Raw genomic sequence first — 16905 nt, forward strand, 5'->3', positions numbered from 1 at the left:
CATCCGGCCCTGGGAGCAAGCCTGCCCTCTGCACTGCGTGGGGCCTTGAAAGGTCGCTCCGCTTCTCCCCTGCCTCTGAGCTGGCCCCTGCTTCAACCATCCTAGAAGTGGGGTTACTCTTCTGGTAGGCATTCTGGGATGAAAGGACAGAAAAAGAAATTCTCAGGCTCCTTCCAAAGGCAGGCTAGGCATCAACGTGGGGATATGGCTTTGCTAAGCCGAGTCAGATTCATGCTAGGAGCCTTCGTACCCCAGGGCCCATGCGTAGCATAAAATAGCCACTGCTATTTGTTTCCTATAACACAAAACAATAAAGAAGAGCTACTGTTATTATATTATTTATTAACCCCTCGCTACGTGGCACACTGTGCTGGATCCTTTGCATACGCACTGGAGTTTTGTGATTATCTTGCAAGATGGGTATTCTTCTCCCCATTTCACTGATGAAAAACCCGAATCTCAGCAAGGCTGAATCACCAGACCGGTGTCATTCGGCTAGGAAGGAGGACCTTCTGATGGCCATGTTTTCCCCACTATTCCACACTGCCTACATATTTAGATGTTATTTTTCAACCAAACCCTCTTATCACTGGTCTGGGAAAACTCAGTAGAATGTTAAGGAAGATCTGGCAAGTACTTTATTTTAAAGGTCAAAACCTGAGGCTCCCATTTTATTTTGGCAATGAAGCAGGGCTGGGATGTGTAGGGAGGTGTGGGTTGAGATATCTGTTACAAGGTGGATTCTGGGGCTGTTTTGTGGCAAGAGGTCTGCTAGCTGGCAGTCACCTTTCAGAGACATTCCAAATGACCTTTCCAAGGAGCCCGGAGACGTATCTCCTGCCTTCTCACCCCATCCTTACTGAACACGGGAGAGCCACGGGGTTCTGAGGTTGAAATGGGGCAGGAGAGCAGGACACAGGGAAGAAAGTGCCCAACTAAATTGTTAAATAAATTACGGTTACTCCACATAATGGTATATTATGCTGCCATTAACCGTAATGTTTTCAAAGAATAATGACGCAGCTCCAATTCACAGCAGTGGGAGAGAAAGGGAGAGAAAAGGAGAGGAAGAAACAACCCAAACAAAACACCAGGCATTCACCTCAGCTCTCTGGCGATGGCCTGGCCCTAAACACCACTTCCTTTCCCTGCAAGCTGCCCCATCTTTCCTCTCTTGAAGGAAAACTGTAATGGCCCCGGCCATTCCCTGGCACTTCCTCCTTCTCGTGCAGACCCTCCTGCCTCTCTGTTCCCTGGTGGCTCCCAGAGCCGACCACTGACCACTGACATGCTCCAGGGACAAGGAACACTCCCCTACCACTGTTGCTTCGTCCTCGCGGCAGGGAAAGAAGGGAGCCACTGGGGCCAGATCAAGGTGCATTTTAAAAACCTGATCCTTTTCCAAAAGTCAGGCTTTCCAAAGTTCAAGAGTGGGTCTCTTTACCAGTAAGCTTGGTGTCATCTCCTTGAGACATGTAAGACTGGCCCAGAGACCATCCGTGGACACAGACCCTCGCAGCGAAGATTTGGCCACAGATCTCCTGCCTGGTGTGCCTCATGCTGCATCATTTCCTGTGCTTCAAACTCCTTGTCTATTTGCCAGGCACATGGCCAAGTGTGAGATCCACCTATGGCAACTCCTTCTGTTGCCCGGATAGACTCAAGGCTGGACTGCCAAGTACTCAAGTTCAAGTTCTTCGCAAGCTGGCTCTTCTTTCTACAGCTTCCCTTTCCCCCTCTCCCAGAGTGACTCCACTCCCAACAAACTGGTTCATGTGCTGAGTCCGCAGGACACCTTGCAGAGTTTCATGGCCACAGCCACTCTCCCTGGAGCACCTGTCTCCACATTCTTCTTGGCTTATCCAAGCCCTGTGTGTCCTTCAAAGCTTCAGGAAGCCTCTAGGACATCCTCACCCCTAATCACCTCTCTCTCCTCCAAAATCAATCAGAAACTGTTGTTTTTAGCACATGCTGCATTGTTGCTGTTGGGTCTCTTGTTATATGACTGTGTCCTATCTCTCCGTCGAATTAGAGGCTCCCAGGTAAGAGTGCAGGAATAATCCCTGTGCTCTTTGGCATCCCATGCAGGGGTAGCATGATGCCTCTCACTCAGTTCTGTGCTCAGAGCAGGGGGGAGCAGACATGGGGATGGCTCATGTGCTTTTCTCAGCGACTAGTCTGCCCTTAGACGAGGTGTGAACACGCTTGGCTCAACGATTTGCCGTAACTGACGGAGGTAATAAAGAAGGGGTGAAGCGTTTGGGAAGGTTCATCTTGAACCCGCTGGGGAAAGAGCAAATGTCACTGAGAGTGGATGAGGTGGGCAGAAGGATGAAGAAGAATGGTGGGGGGGCACCAGCTCTGTCGGTGAAGGACACACAACACAGACAGAGCTCATGCAGGAAAAGGCAAGAGAGCTCCAAAGACACAAACTGAACAAGTTCAAAGATCACACAAAATGTGTATAATAAATGGCCAACTGACAGCGAGAGTGATCAAGCGCAGAGTGGGGTGGGGTGAGAATCCCCTCGGAAGGCTCCGGAACAGGGCTCTTCTGTAAGGGGGTCAAATGGTGCGTGTGGCCAGGCAGCAGGCAGAGGGAAGACACTGTGGGCTTTGGGGACAGACCTGGGCTCTGGTCTCGCTTAACCACTTCCTAATTCGGTGACCTTGAACCTGTTATTTAACCTTTCGGGGCCCTGGTTTCCCAGCTGTGGAAGGACACCTCGCAGAGCTGTGGTGAGAATCCACGAGACAATGGATGTGGAAAGTGTTCCGCAAACTCCATCACTTTGGATAAACACCAGTGACTCTTGTTTCTGTTTTTGGAGAAACACTGCACAAGGACATCACCTCCTTGGCAGCAACCGGCTGCCCAGTATGTGTTGGTGACAAAGGCTGGAGGCTCTGGTTAGCCAGGTGACCGAGATTCTTAGGACGGGGAAGCTCCCGAGGCTCTGGCCTCTCAGGAGGACCTGGGTGCCGCTGGTCCCTTGTCGCTTTTCTCCCTAGTTCCCTGGGCCCCACGCTTTCCAACTCACCCCCCACTTCCTCTGACCTCAAGGGTGATTTAAGGGCCACTTCTGCTGCTCTTGGTGATTCATCCAGGTGCCCTTGGCAGGAGAGAGGGAGAGAAGGAGGAAAGAGGAAAGCCAGCCCTTGAGAGGAGGGAGGAAAGAGGAAAGCCAGCCCTTGGGAGGAGGAGGAGGAGTCCATGCTGAGGACGGTCTCTGGGCTCGAGCTCCGCATTCGCTGGACTCGTCCCATACCGGGTCTGGCCAGCATGTGGGGTGAAGTCCCCCCGCCTGATCCTCCTCTCCTGTGCTCTTCTGAACTGACAGCCAGCCTTTGTATAAAAAGTTGTAACTCCTTTTTAAGAGGAAGCTTCTTAAGCAGGCTGTGTCCCCACCCTGTACCTTCCCACCTTCAGTTTCTATTCTTCTCCTCTCTTTGTCTGAGACTCTGAGCTCCTGCCGAAAAGATCCCAAGCTGCCAGGCAGCCGCTCTTAAGTAACAGGCACGTTCACAGCCCTGCACACGGAGCAGGAGGAGTGCTCTGGAGCTGGATAAAAGGGACACATGTGGACCGGGAGGGGTTTGCCAATCCGGAAAGAGTTCCGTCCACTGAGGGGGCTTGTCGGTGCCAAGATGCACAAGCACGCGGTCTGCAGGACCCCTACCCCCCTGGAGCGGCATCAGCCCCTCGGTTGAGACCCTTGTCATCCTATCAGCTCGCGATGTCTAGGACCCCAGCCCTCTTGGGAGGGAAAGTGAAGGACACGGTTATCAGAGAGGCTGACACGGGGAGAGAAGAATGTGCTGGAGGGAAAGCGGGGGGAATGCAGGCTGGTGCGGCACCGGGGGGACCTGGGCCAGGAGATGAAAAGAACTCCCTGAGTGAGAATCTGGCCCCGGATGATGAATGGGGTGTGAGAGAAGAGCCTGGAAAAGGGTAAACAGCCAGGAGGGAAGCAGGAGGGAGGGAGGGGTGAAGAGAAAGAATGTGGAGGTCAAAGAGCAGAGAAAATGCTCTCGGAATGATTGATTCAAGATCCAACATGTTGCACAGCCGGATGGGTGCACACGTGCATGCAGATGGGCTCGGCCACGGCCTCCCCTCCCACGGCCCTGCCAAGGTGTGAGCAGGTCTGCTTCTCTACCAGACCCATTCTGTGCCCTCTGGGAAACCTTTCTTCTGCTGTTGTGTTCTCAGGACCCAGGACACCCTCCCCCCCGCCCATGTAATAGAAACTGCCATTTGTGCAGTGATATTAGAGCTCACTAAGAATGCCCCATATGCTCTGTCATTGGCGCACCCCTCCCACAGCCTGTGCGGGACAGCCTGGTCATACTCGGGATGCCCTTTGGAATGGGGGTGGGGTATCAGGAGCTCAACTCAGAGTTGAGATCTTGCGGACTCCCTGGGAGGGAGGGAAAGGCCTGGTGGAGAGCTTCTGGCCACCCACAGAAAGCCATTGGGCTCCCACCCAGCCCTGGCTGGTGGGAAGGCGCAGGGCTGGAGACAGCCCCCAGGGCTGGCGTGGGGGGTAGCTGATGGAAAGATTCCAGAAGCAGGACTTTGTAAGGAGAGAGGCTGGGATACCAAAGTCCACAGGGCCTCCTACCCGCTCTTATCTGTGGGGCAGAGAATTAGCTGCCCGTGCCCCTCTGAAGACCTACCCAGTTCCCCCAGTCCCGGCAGGCAGCCCGAGAGGAGAGCCCAGGCAGTGCCTACCTGCCCCGGGACGTCTCTCCCACCCACCTTCTCCCAGCTCTCTCCCCTGGTCCTGCTGCTCTTCAATTCCCAGCCCTGGCACATCACTGATTAATTCGGGGCTGTTTAATAACCCTTCCATTTCGATGAAATGAGCTGTCTTGTTTTCTTTATTTTTAACACCGACTTTCTCGTTTCTTTGCTAAGCATCGTACTGTCATTTAAATTTCTCTGTCTCCAACCAAGCTGATAATAGACTGGAGTGAGCAGCTGCTTCCGTCCTGTTTATGACAATGATTAGAAGTTAGAGCTGTGTAAGCAGAGAGCTGACCAAGACTCCGTTCCGCGGGTCTGCCCCTGCTTGTGGACGGAGCGCTCACTTTCATGTGATTATGAGAATTCTGGCTCCAGGGCTTAGCCCAGCCTAGCCTTGCTGGCACCCTGCTCGGAGGGGAGTCGTGGGGATGGAGGGGTGAGAACCCGCTCTGTTTGCTGTGAAATTAAGGCCAGCAGCTGCGGGTCATTCTCACGAGCCCGGGCCAACACTCCACTTCACTTCCAACAGGGCCTTTTTCCTCCGTTGTATTTACCGAGCAGCAAACAGGGACTCCAGGTTACAAGGCCTGGAAGTGGGTGGGGATCTCAGCCATCACCCGTTGTCCCTTTCTGCTCCACAGAGGAATCCCTTCTTGAGACCCGGCTGTCATCTTCCAACCTCTGTTTAAATTCCCCAAATGCAGTAGGGCTCATTCCCTCCCTGGAGGTCCCCTTCTGATCAGATGGCTCTGGTTAATCCCTCTCTCTTGTGCCCCCCTACAGTACTTACACTGAACTTGTACAAGCATCATTTCTGTGCATCCCCTGCCTCCTTTGCCACATTGCAAGCCTGTCACGAGCCTGGACAGGGACATGCCTTCCTCCCAGAACACTTGGCACACAGCACATATTCAATAATTGCACGTTCAATCAAATGAAATCATATTGCACCAACTTCAATCTCTGCAAGTAATGTACCTTTCTTCTACCTGGGGGCGGGCTCCTGGCAGAGCATCCCTGTCTTTTTCTACCTGGGCAAGTGTCCTGCCTCTTCTGTCCTGAGGCTAAAAATGGCAGCTTCCCAGGGGCCGGGACCCTGCTTTTTCCTCCAGGCCCTGAGGGACTACACAGCTGGTGGAAGGCTCGGCCAAGAAAGCTGTGGGCATGCGGAGGGAGCCAATCAGGTGTCCTGGACCAGGTCCTCTGGATCCCGGTTGCCCTGCTCATTCCCTCTGCGTTGGCCCTGGCTGCCTGAGAAAGCTCACAGGTGCATGGTGCACAAACTCTGGCTGGCCTGCCGCTCCCCGGCAGCCTCCCCGGCAGCCCTGTCGGCAGGCAGCTGCTCTGGCCATTGTTGTCTCACCCTCTTCAAGTGGTGAATGCTGAGTCTATAGAGACCGAGACACAAACAGTGCCCACAGTGCCTCTCAGGGAGGGAGGGGCGGTCTGGCCTTGCCAGAGCCATTGACTGTGCAAATAGCAAGGCTTGCGGGGGATGGAGGAAAGCTGGTCGGAGCAATTGAAAAGAGGGGGGCCTTTCTCCACCACACTGTGCAGCTCCACGGAGAGGCAGTCTGGGTGTCCTAGCGCCCGCAGACTGGCAGAGAGGGGGAGACACTGGTTCTCAGGGACTACTGCTTCACCGTGAGGTGCCTGCCTGCTCAAGCCTGGGGGCGGGGGGAGAGAGAGAGAGAGAGAGAGAGGCGCGTGGGTGGCTCAGTCGGTTAAGTGTCTGCCTTTGGCTCAGGTCATGATCCCAGGGTCCTGGGATGGAGCCCTTCATCAGGCTCCCTTCTCAGTGGGGAGCTTGCTTCTCCCTCTCCCTCTGTGTGCTCACTCTCTCTCAATAAATAAATAAAATCTTAAGAGAGACAGAGAGAGAGATGGGGGAGGTCGCTGGGAACTGAGAGACTGGAAGAGAACGTGGCTAAGGGCTCAAGAGTGCTGGGTTAGGCTGGGGCAAACACACCTCCTTGCCCACAGAGGGCCGTGAATGGCCACTCGCTGTGTGACTGCTCAGGGCCTTCTACTCACCTGCTTTGGACTCGGGTTTCACATCTATGATATGAGCCAGAGTAAAAGCTGCTATCAAATACTCAGAGACAATTTCCAGGTATTCTACATATAACACCCGTTTCTTTTGTAATTCAAGTTGTTTTCTCAAAAGTGATTTACAAAAAAAAAAAAAAAAAAATCAAGGCACCTCGTCAGACTCATTTTCCACAGCTGGTTCTTGGACAGTGAGTGCTGTCAATGCATAGGATTCTCTCCTTCCAGGGCCTTCCCGTGCTCTGCGCTTCCAAAAGGGGACAAGGCTCCTTGTGCCTCAGCTGGATGGGGGGGTGCTGCTTGGGCTAAGAGACGACAGCTGATGCACCTCACTAGCCATCCTCCTGTTCTGTCCAATGATCTAATCCTTAAGGCCCAGGGTCCAGCGTGGGCTCTGGGACCCAGCTCCTGCCAATGCCCTTCATGCTGAGTCTGCCCCATTAATACTCACGCTCTGAGGAGCTCTCACTGCAGGAGAGATGCAAGCCTTATTGCAGGCAGGCAGCCAGAGGCCCATGAGATCTGCCCCTTCTCCTGCCATGGGAGGCTGACTCCCAGAAATATGCCAACTTACCAGTTCTATGACAGTATCATTCATCTCAACTCTTAAAGCCAAAGCCACCGAAACCCTAAGGGTAGCACATTCAGAATTCAAAATCCAGCCCCACTGGTTAAGTGTTACCCATGAGCCAGGCATGTGGCCCCAATGCCAGGATCACCACTTCCTTTCCTCTCAGTTTCCAGTCTCCACTGAGACTTTGATCTATTTTTATATATAAGAACCTTTAGCATATAGATTTCTTTTAAATAAAATCTTATTTTCTCAGAAAGTTCCAAACAAATTCAGAGAGAGGGAGAGAGAGGGGGAGAGAGGAGGAGAAAAATGTCCCTAGCTTGGCTTTATTCCTGCTCCAAATTTTAGAATAGTTTTGCACATTTGCAACAATTGTCATTTTTCCAAATCCCCTAACTATCTCCCTATGCCTGGCTCCAGAAACAAAGGGAAGTGAGGGTGCTTGGGTAGTCATGAAAAGCATTCGTTCCCGCTGCACAGATGGAGAAACTGAGGTACAATATTAGGGGCAGGAGCTGACTCTCCTAGAGGGTCTCACGGCTCCCTCTTGCCTCCCTCCCATGATCAGAGAGCAAATGGTGGATGAGCCCCAGTGGGCAGGTGAGGAATCTTTCAGGAAGAGGGAAGAGTGACAAGTGTGAGGGAAGGCCCTTTGTTCCTATGCATTAGGACCTTATTCTGACACCAGACTCTTCCTGGCCATCTGTTCTGACACCCTTCTCGGGGGGGCCAAGCCTCCTACACAAGGGTGCCAGGTGTGGCCTCCCAGTGACACATGCAATTCACATCATTCCCCCCAAGTGTCTCAGAGCTGGGTCCTCTGGTCCAGAAAGCTGAAGGGCTCCACACCCTGGGGGAATCCCTCAGAACGGGGTGGTGGACTTGAAATGTGTTCATTTGGTGTGGGTTTTCATTCCACAGAATGTCAAAGGACTTGGCAGGAAGGTCTAGGTGGCTGGGGTGAGGGTGGGCAGGCCAGTCCTGTCAGGTGACTGTGAGGTCCTGACCCCACTCTCTCTGGAAACGCACCACCACCACCACCAGCCAACATGGCGTGTGCGGAGAGCAGGTAGAGCTTGCTGACTCACAAGAGGGCTCTCATGTCTGGGGACAGGGAAGGAGCCTGGTCTTCCTGTCTGGCTTTGACCAAGGCTCCTGCTGAGGACCCTGAAGTTGAGAAAGTAGGCTCTTCTCCCTCAGGTATCTCTGTTGCTCAGGAGGAAAAAAAAAAAAAAAGGGAAGCCAGGGGAGCAGTCAAGGGAGGTGGGAGGTCAGAGGCCAACGTAATATTTACCCAGCCCAGCCGAGGCCTTTCGCTTTTATGAAGCAGGAAACCACTTCAAAGCAGCAACATCCCCTCTTGCCACTTCTGTCTGCTCTCTGGTCCCCCTGCTTTTACAGGGCAGGCAGGGACTTTTTACCTCCTTTTCCTCTCCTCCTGAACCTTCCCTCTCACCCTTAACAGGAGGAGCCTCTGCTCAGAGAAGTTCTACAGTTTGTCCAGAGTCGCAGAGCAATGACAAAGCCTGGGCTTCCCTGACCTTCTGAGCCCGTCTTGTCCCTGGATTTCTCGTTTACCCTGAGAGTGAGTGGCCTATGACTTTGGGACACAGGGCAGGTGCTGGGTTAGTCCCACAACCAGAGCTGAAAGCAGAAAAGGAGGACAGGAAGAGGCCCCAGACACTAGAGTCTAGTGGTTCCGTACATTTGGGGGGGGTATCATAAACTTCTCTCTTCACACACACACACACACACACACACACGTATATATCATATACACACACAAATATACATATATTTACATATATATGCATAGATCAAAGGCCTCTTGAAGCCCCAAGCATGCCCCCCTGCCCCCCCCATCCCAATGCAGGGTCTGCCTACCCCAGATCTTATGTGACCATTTTAAGATGCAAGGAGAGTATGGCCATTCACTACTGGATTGGATAAAGTTTTTCCATTGAGTTGAAATCTTCCTCCTTTGAGCCTCTTTCCATTCATCCTCCCTGCCTTCTTTCTGGACAGAAACCTTAAAAAGAGACTGGTTCCTTCTCCAAGGTAGGAAACAGGGCAGAGGTGACTGACTGGTGGACTTGGCTTGCCTGCCCAGCCAAGGTGTGGTGGTAAAATCCGAACTTTTTTTTTTTCCTCTCGGGTCTGATCCATTTAATGAGTTCATTCAGGTAAGAGTGGGTGAGTTAACAGCAGGATTCTGGACACTGAAATGTGAACACCAATGAGTAATAACACTTCCTGATGAACCACGTGGGCATTCTGCCGCCAGCTCAAGAGGACCGGAAAGGGATGCAATTTGCATAGAATGCAATGTGGAAAGCCCTCAGGAGTGTGGGCCATGGAGAGCTTGCTCTCGGATGTTGACTAACAGAAAACAACAACGTGGCTGTCCGTTGAAAATCTCAGAGAATGAGGGGAATCAGGGGTAGTTCTGAGAAGCTGAGGGATGGGACAATGTTAGACAGTCATTCTTGATAGTCAACCAAAATTGTCAGGCGTATGAGTCTCTCTCCTGGAAATCTACACTTTCCACGGACCAGAGCCAAAGCTTCCAGGAGCTTCTGTGCCTTCACTTCCCTGGCCCCTCCGGTTAACTCCATCCTGCCTTAGACTAAAGTTTCATTGGAGGATCCTTGGCTTAGGTAATTCCCCCGTCCCTGCAGCCTACTGTTCCTTGCAGGGATGATCTCTTAGTCTTCCATCTTTGTTTTGGAGCTACCACATTGCTAGCACTGCGCAAGGAAGTGATCCACTTCTGTTTGTTTAAACGTAAATGGATCCCAATTTCTGCTTTGGGTGTCTTCCTATTTGGTTCAGTGCAAGGGCAAGATGGGTGGTGTACCAATCCACATACCAAGGGTAAAGTTGGAGGGGTGTCCTGGGGTTCTCCCTCATCCCCTCTTCTGTCCCCTGCAAACCCAAACAAGCAACTAAGGTGGGAAGGGAGGGTGCTTAAAGACAGGAAGAGAAAGCCTGGCGTGAGCTCCCTGACGGTGCAGACAAGCCCTGGAGGCGCCTCCGTCCTCCCTCTCCCTCTCTCTCTCAGCTTCAGAGAGAACTTGTTGTGGGGGGCACGGAGGAAAGAGGTTCATTCATGGGCTGTTCACGCTGAGACCCAGGATCCCTCCCCTCTTCCTTCTCAAAGACAAGTTGAACTTTCCTAGGGCAACTCCACTGCCTTTTATCTCTCACACCGAAAGTAATTTTAGCCAAGGAAAAGCAGGATTAAACTTCCAGAACATGATACATTTATCTTGTTTTTCTTTTTTCTTTTCTCGCTCTTCCCTTCCCTCCCTCCGCTTGACCCCAGGTAAATAGGAGCCAAAGGGAAACGAAGATGAGGCATCAGAGGCTGGTATCAGATCAGAAAAGATGCGACTCTCTGGCCCCATGCCTGTCCCCAAACTTCAATCTTTTTCCAGATCCCGTTAGACAGTTATTATCTCCTCAGATGAGAAAAGCCTCTGGACTCCATTCCCTCTCCATACTGTCCTCTGCTGAAATGAAAGGGGGGAATTATGATTCAGAGAAAGGCTCCCACAGAGAATATGAAGACAAAGATTAAATCAGCGATACAACGTTGACATGCGTTCAGTTCCTGAAAAGTCTTTCTAAAAAAGTCTCCTCAGGAGCAGTTTTGCCACCACCTGGGAGGATCTCAAAAATCCACATTTAGGGAGCTAGAAGGGGGTGTGGGGGGGCAGGCATGTGAAGTCCTGGGCTTGGGCCAAGAACTTCTGCTGCTGATAAAGAAAGGCAGGAGCCTCTTGGCGGGCAGGCCAGCAGATTGCTAACTCGAGACTGCACCCCCCTCCCCGGGGCCCAACCCCAGACGCATCCTGCCCGGGCAGGCCTCTCCCTAGCTGCACACCCGGCTGGGGCACCTCCACTTAATGCGGCAGACGCCTTTCCCAGACGGCGGCCCAGAGGTCCCACTGGCAATAGGACCCTACCAGTTGTAGTCTCTGGGTAGTGACAGCTGGGAGTTTCTAATATATCTATTTTTTTTTCTTCTCAAAAAAAAAAAAAAAAAAGCACAAAAACCACTGTTTAGGGCCAAGCCTGGTTTTCAAGAGCCCCCTCTAGTGGAGATAACCTGCTACTTCAGCTTCCCCCTGCAGCCCAGATGGAGCCTCCCCTTGCCTGGGAAGACGGAGCAGAGCTCCCTTCTGCCTAGACTGTTCTTTCCCACTTGTTTTCTGTGTTTGCTCTCAGCTCTTTGTGCCCCGTTCACACTGTCAGTCTCTCTGTCCTTATCTTCCTTCCCCGTCACCCTGCTTCTCTGTGTGTCTGCGACTGTTCCTACATCTGGACTCGGGCTTTCCACGTGTGACTTTGCCCTGCATCTTGTCAGTCTGCATGCTTGGTTCATCGGCTGGCTTTTTTTTTTTTTTTCTTCTGAAGTTCAAGACGCCAGGTCTGATGAACTGGAAATGCTCTGACATGGCCTTGGATCAAATGACCCACTCTCAGAGAGCCGGAACAGGGACCCGCCAGCCAGATCACAGAAGCACCAGGACAACCCAGTGTTCCTGGAGGAGAAGGAAACTTGCACAGAAACTCTCCCCTACTCCATGCCCCTAGCAAACCTGGGCCCTGTGGGTTGATACATATGTTTGGAACATTATTGAACCTGAGCTTGGCGCTCCGGCTTTGGGGTCTTGAGTGGAACCAGCCTGCTCCCCTCTATCACTTCTCCCCACCAGCCCCCCTACTTCCTGGTCGCTGAGAGGCATCCTGCCATGAAACAGTAGGCAATGCCTGGGTGAAGGGACAGGGGGTGGGAAGAGGGTGCCCCTGCCAGGGAAGGGGAGGGAGGGGGGGTGGGGACTAGGACTGAGCCTCTGGCTGGAGCAAGGAGGGGAGATGGCGCACATGTTCTGCTGAGCCAGAGGGGGCTGCAGGGAACACCTGCTGGGCTTCTGGGTTTCTGAGACTGATCTTTTCCCCCAAGCGGGAGACCTGGCCAAGGCAGGGCAGGGGGTTAATGGTTAACCAACTGTAGGAGCCGGGAACTTCTGCACTGCTCAGGCCTAAGCTTTCTCTTTCAGCTCTCACCCTCCCCTCCTCCTCTTCCTTTACACTCTCCCCGGTAGGGACCCTGCTCCCCAACAAAGAACTTTCTCGCCTCTATTTCTGCCCTCGAATTCCAGATGGAACAGTGTGGAGCTAGATAAAGAGGTTCCATATGCCCCAGTGCCAGGGAGTGGGGCCCCGGAGAGCCTGAGGGCTAAGCCGAGGAGAAAAGGGGTGTCCCGTTCTTACCATCCGTCCCTCCCAGGGCGCCTTGGGACCAGCCGTTTGACCCCGCGAAGAACTGCCTTTCTCTGTCTCTGCAGGGCTCACCTTTAGAAATGACCAAAAAAGAAGTGGACGCACACCCAGCCTTCATTTACTCTAATCAGGCATGAAATCTTTGTAACTAAGTGAAAAAACTGTTCCATTCATCATTGTTGGAGCTGAGCATATGTGGAGGGGAGAAAGAGATATTATATTCACATATAATGAATTGATAGCAGACTGCCCCTGGGTGAGGGTGGTGGCGATGGGGCTGGGGGTGCAGACGAGCAGGAAAGCAACAGCACCTCCAAGCCTGTTGCCACCAGTTTCTCTGTGGACAGTCCTGAATTATTTGTAGCTAACAGACTGTAACACAATGCTCTGGGCAATTTTACAATCAAGAATGGGGGGTGGGGTGGGGGTAGGGGCTCTGGCTGGGCTTGGAGCTCCTTACCTCTCCATTTGCCATGATGGACAGAAGTATATGGGGCCCCAGTCTGTGTGTTTGGAGACAGCTGTGTGGCAATGCGGAGAGACAGCTGGGGGGTTGGGGGGGGGCTGTTGCAGCCGAGGACAGGAACCGCCTCCCCCCACAACAAACCTCGTATCTTGGGGCGGCAGCTGCAGGAAAGGAGGCAGGATAGAGACTATAAACCCCCAAACAGTGAGAACTCAGCACCGTAAATATTCCACAGCACCTGAACGGGTGCGTTTCCACTGCTGCCGGCTGGTGTCTTGTATACTTAACTGTGGCCCTCCTTGCCCCTCCTGCACCTGTGCTTTCCGGTATCTTACCCATGAAATAAAGATTAACGGATTCATCGGAAGTATTCGCAAATGGGAAAGGGGCCTAGTGGAGAAGTAGCTGTTCTTGGAGGGTCTTCTTGTTCACCTCATTTTAAGCACAGACTACAGCATGCCAGATGGGGAACTTACACATTTACTACACCTGCAGCTTTTGATGGTCAAGCATGTTGGGGAGGGTGAATGCTCCCCAGCTCTTTGGGGACAGGGATAGGTACTCAGGCCAGCTCTGAAAGGGGAGTCACCGACCTTATAACGACATGGTTTCTTTTGGGGGATGGACGTGCAACACCACCGTTTGCTCTTCATTTGGACTTGGGTTGAAAGGCCAACCAGCCCCTCTGCCCTGCTCCAGACTGTGGGATACCCCAATCCTCCTGTTCTGTTAAAGAGAAGGGCCGGGGCAGGGGGTGGGGGATTCTCCTGCCAGACTCATGACCCCTGGGCAGAGGAGACCTTCTGGTACTTTACTTTACCCCTTTGGATCCTGCTGATCCTTAGCAGCATCCCCACTGCACATCGCTCCAAATGTCATTTCCATTTAACTGCTTTGCAAGCCAATTTGCCCCGTTCTAATGCAATTTGCTGAGGACAGTGAGGGAGCAGAGAGGGCAGCCTGCATTGCTCTCCCTTTATCAGCGGGTCCCCAAAGAGGGAAAGGCTCTTTCAGGTAATGCAGGGAGGGCAAGTTCTGGGATGAGGAAGGGTCGGGCAAAAGGCGGAAATGCCAGGTGGAAGAATGGAAAAGAAAAACAACCTCGCTAGGATATCTTGACAGATCTCTCTCAGTTTCCTAGGTTCCCTACCCTCTCCCCTCACTCCACACCGGCCCCCCATCACCACCCCCTAGGGACAGCTCACAGGTAATTATTTCAAATGGTGCTGTGTGAGGTGAGGGGGAAGTTAATGAATTCTCCTCTCTTGTAGGGAGGTCAGAGGAGAGAGGGCTTTTAGCAACTCCAGGAGCTTTCTGGGGTGATTGCACAAAACTTGTGCATTTCAATTAGGAAGAGCAGAATTCCTCCAGCCAGAGCCATCTCTTCTAGGGCTCTGTTGCTCTGTTGAAGGCCCCAGAATCCAAAGCCTGCCCAGAGGGAAGAATGAAGTTTCAAGGTCTGGGAAAAAAGCCCAGCAAGACAGGAGCCTGCTTCTGTGTTGGGGAGGGGAGGGCTGAACTTGACTCCTCGTCTTAAAATGACCAGCCCAGCCCAGATACCCATCTTAACTACTCACAAACCTTGTCCACTGTGCTTGTGAATAGCAGGAAGGGAATGAATGGATCCCCACATCTGTGTGGGTTCCTCTGAGCTGCTAGAGCCCCAAACCACTGCCACAAGCTACAGCTGGTACCCCCCCAAACTGGTCCGGTCCCTATGTCCCTTTCATAGACACTTCTGGTATGCGACTGTCACCCTAGGATCTTACATTCCTACAGGAGACCTGATCAGATTCCATGGCCCATTTCATGGGGCTCTCATTCCTAGACTCTTAACGGACCTAGCACTCCAAGTCTTTTACCCACCTCACCCCCCATCATCTCTCACTCAGAGCTGAGTTGGAGCAAGCAGCTCCTCCTAGGGCAAGGGTCATGCCGAACAGGTGGACATTTGTCACGGACCTGGAATGGCAGTTTCCGGTGACTCTCTTTGCTCATCCAGACCAGGATTAATATTTACAGAGACTACCTGTGGGATGGATAAACAGAGCTAGAATGTTCTAAGATCCCTCCATCACTTGTGGGGTGGGGCAAGAAGGAACACATGGAGGGAAATATTTTCGAATGGTTTATAAGGAGCTTTTCGGACCCTGGGCCATCTCCTGCTTCAGCCCCCAACCCTCTCGTGCTGCTCAAACCAGAGGATGGTGCTGATGGGTGCTTGACCACGAGGGAGCACAGAGAGGGTCATGGAGCACTTAGCCCCACTCAGTGCCTTGGACTCGCTCCCTGAGCCTCACGGACCCCGCGCAGATGATGCATTCCCCTTCCATTCCCAAGTCCCCTGATCCAAAGGAACGACCAGCGGCCGCCAGGGACTCAGGCACCAGAGTGAACGCCCCCAAATCCAGCGCTGGCCACAGTGGCCTCGGGCTCCCTTGCTCGTGCCAGCGAGGCCCGCTTTGGGCGCCAGCTCTCGGGACGGCCCCGCCGCCTCCGTGCTGCCCAAAGCCGCAGAGTGCCAGCAGGTGCGCGGCGGAGACGCGCCGCGGAGCGCCCTCCCCGCCAGGAGCCGGCGGCTGGCGGGGAAGCCCCGGGCGGGAGGCGGCGGCTCTGAGTCCGCCCGCACCCGCGCGCACGCCGCGTTCCAGCCCGCGAAAGTGGCCGAGCCCGCGCGAGGACTCGCGCGCCGCAGCCGAGCCCCCGTGCCCGGGGCCGGGACCCCGACCAGGCGGGCGGGCGCGCGCTCGGGGAGAGGGATGAGGGCGCCGGCGACTCGGAGCGCCCGGCCCCAGGCGCCGCTTACCCAGCTCGCCGACGTCGGTCTGTCCTTCCGCTCCCGGCCGGTCCTCCTCGGCCGCCGGCTGCCGAGGGCGGCGCGCTGCCCCTCTCGCTGCTCGCAGCTCGCAATCACGGGGACGACCAAATCCACATGGAGTCCAAATTCATTAAAATCCACGTCCAGCCGCCAGCCACTTATCTGTATTCCTGAAGTGGCCCCTCGGTCTCCGGTCCGCGCGCCCCTCAGTCCCCCGTCGCCCCGCAGCAGCCCCGCCGCGCGCTGTCGCCGGCTCGCGGGGGGGAACCCGGAGGCGCCGAGGGGACGTGTGGGGGTGGCTGGCCGTGTCTCTCCTGGGGAAGCAGCAGAGCCCCGGCTGTCTTAGGATTTTTCCAGCGCGACTTTCCGGGCTCCTCTGACATCAGCAAGCCCGGCGCTTCCTTCCCTTCTTGCTCCCCGGTTCGGTCACAGTCCCATTTCCTCCGGGAACCTGGCTTTCTAGATCTATTTCGGGGCTGGCTCGGCTCGCTCCGGCGCCCGCGCTCTCCACCGCTCCCCAGCTCGCGGGGTGTCTCTCCGGATCGCTCACGCTCCGGGCTGACAAATTCCCAGCAACTGCGCTCGGCCACCCTCCCGCTCCAATCTGGCGCGGACGCCGCTGCGCCGGGCAGCTCCGGCTCCCGTGGTGCTGGCGGTGGCGGTGGCGGTGGCGGTGGTGGTGGTGGCGGCGGCGGCGGCGGCTGAGCCCACAGCGCCGGCCTCCCTATATTACCATGCAGCTCATTATCATAGAGGCCGCGCGCGTTAACCCCCTCCCTGCCGGCCGCGCCCGCCGGCCCGGGGCCGCGCCCGCGCCCGCCGCTGGCACCGCCGCGCCCGCCAGCCCCCTGCCCCCGCCCCCGCCCGCCGGGACTGCCTCCTCAGCGAGCTGTCAACAAAGGAGAATCAGGTTTGGCATCGGGACGCCGCCGGGCTGCCCGCCCTGAGCCCAGCTCAGC

The 16905-nt window shown here is 54.4% G+C and overlaps 1 protein-coding gene across 1 annotated transcript in view; it reads right to left on the reverse strand.

Moving 5' to 3' along the window:
* PLXNA2 (plexin A2) overlaps window positions 1-16665 on the reverse strand; it is a 209405-nt gene extending 192740 nt beyond the window's left edge. The window contains exon 1 of the mRNA XM_032393140.1: window positions 15935-16665. The gene's annotated coding sequence lies outside the window, so the exon portion shown is untranslated. The remainder of the gene's footprint in view (window positions 1-15934) is intronic.
* Window positions 16666-16905: the final 240 nt, after the last annotated feature.

This window comes from Phoca vitulina, unplaced genomic scaffold (assembly GCF_004348235.1).
Source record: "Phoca vitulina isolate PV1807 unplaced genomic scaffold, GSC_HSeal_1.0 scaffold71, whole genome shotgun sequence".
In the NCBI taxonomy this organism is placed as follows: domain Eukaryota; kingdom Metazoa; phylum Chordata; class Mammalia; order Carnivora; family Phocidae; genus Phoca; species Phoca vitulina.